A 2,031-nucleotide genomic window follows, 5' to 3' on the forward strand; every position below is an offset into this window, starting at 1 on the left:
ATCACAGCTTGATATGGCTCCTGCTCTGCCCAAGACCGCAATAACCTACAAAAGGTCGTGAATGTAGCCCAATCCATCACTCAAAACAGCCTCCCATCCATTGATTCTGTCGACGCTTCCTGCTGCCTCACGTGTGCGGAACTTGGCTATCAGTAAAGAGATTAAAAGGGAAGGTCTGTGATAGAGAGCATAACAGGGTGGATTAACTGACACAAGGAATGATGGACAAGGGCAACATTGGCTGGTTCTCATTATTTTTAAACTTTGCTGCTTTCCTGGGTGAACTCCAGCTCTCCATTCCTCTGGCAGCGTCACCAATCAAACTGAGTCTTTCTCTATCCCACTTTGTTAATGTCACAGTTACTGCTTTTTGAACGAAGACTGCTTGGAATCAGTCTAAGTCAAATAGATTACTGCTAAATTCAGTGAGAAGTTTCTTGTCATTCAGCACGATATTTTTATCCAGAAATGAGTGATATTTCTGTGTGCAAATGGTTAAATCTGACCCATTACCACCCAGATTTTACCTTCTATCAACATCTCCATCGTCAGCGCTTTGCAGGCTATCACTGTCTTTCACTATCAGTATTTGTTCTCGACCTGACCCTGTTGCCCACATGACATTTCCAACTCGGAAGCAAAAATACAAATCTGACTCCACTGTTTCTGGCTGAGCTGCTTTCGAGCAGAAAGTATTGAAGGTTTGTTTATCAAAGCATTTAAACCTTTATATATCGAAGCCAGTCTGCGACCCTGAAAGGGCTGAACCCTAACCACTGGATCACCAGGATCTCATCTTCTTGATTCTCCCAAATACTTACGACAGGAATGTGCACAGTGCCAATTATCGACATTCATACACTCCTACCTGTCTCTTAAGACATTAAATTGTTCATATTTTCACACTGGCTTCCAGTGTGACGAAAGCAGAGCTGTGATATGCTGATGTTAGAACATAGAACATAGAACAGTACAGCACAGAACAGGCCCTTCGGCCCACGATGTTGTGCCGAGCTTTGTCTGAAACCCAGATCCAGCTATTTCCTCCCTATCATCCCGAAGTACTCCATGTGCCTATCCAATAGCTTCTTAAATGTTCCTAAAGTTTCTGACTCCACTATCCCTGCAGGCAGTCTATTCCACACCCCAACCACTCTCTGAGTAAAAGACCTACCTCGGACATCCTTCCTATATCTCCCACCATGAACCCTATAGTTATGCCCCGTAGTTACCACTCCATTCACCCGAGGAACTAGTCTTTGAACGTTCACTCTATCTCTCCCCCTCATCATCTTATAAACCTCTATCAAGTCTCCTCTCAACCTCCTCCGCGCCAAAGAGAAAAGCCCAAGTTCCCTCAACCTTTCCTCATAAGACCTACCCTCCAAACCAGGCAGCATCCTGGTAAATCTCCTCTGCACTCTTTCCAGTGTCTCCACATCCTTCTTATAGTGAGGTGACCATGTTGTTCAGCATTTTTAACACAACAGGTTTATAAAAGTTCGATGCTAACATTGCTCTTTAAACGTGGTGAACTACTGTGAAATATAATGCAGTTGAAGGTAGCTTACTCATTTTTGCGGAAGGAATCAGCAAGGGCAATGTAAATATGAATTGCTGTGGGTAATTGACGGAATTGTGCAATGGGACTGATATTTCGCCCTGCTGTTCAAATTGGCACAGGTACTGAGCGACCATTTTCAGATTGCTCCCGCGTGCTGGGTTCCGTGGTGTAATGGTGAGCACTCTGGACTCTGAATCCAGCGATCCGAGTTCAAATCTCGGCGGAACCTTGCTTTAATTTGCAGATGATGGATCTGCTGAAGGGCGTTTAATTTTCTCACCAAGTCCAAATCGAGAGGACAATTTGTCAGCCACTTCAGCTGCTGTTATAATGCACATTGCTGAACCTCTGGCGCCAGATGCCTGCAACATCAGTGCTTTTCATCTTTTCGCTACTCTTTACCTCCTCTGTTGAAAGATAGAAGCAGTTGGTGTCACACAATAGCAATTAGATTGGAGTCTGGCAAT

At 44.4% G+C, this 2,031-nt stretch overlaps 1 non-coding gene across 1 annotated transcript; it reads left to right on the forward strand.

The window, feature by feature from the left end:
- The first annotated feature begins 1,721 nt into the window (after window positions 1-1,721).
- On the forward strand, window positions 1,722-1,793 carry trnaq-cug (transfer RNA glutamine (anticodon CUG)). The gene has a single exon. It is a non-coding gene; the product is annotated as a tRNA-Gln (tRNA).
- The last annotated feature ends 238 nt before the right edge of the window (window positions 1,794-2,031 follow it).

The sequence above is a fragment of the Mustelus asterias genome, unplaced genomic scaffold (genome assembly GCF_964213995.1).
Source record: "Mustelus asterias unplaced genomic scaffold, sMusAst1.hap1.1 HAP1_SCAFFOLD_50, whole genome shotgun sequence".
Classification (NCBI taxonomy): Eukaryota; Metazoa; Chordata; class Chondrichthyes; order Carcharhiniformes; family Triakidae; genus Mustelus; species Mustelus asterias.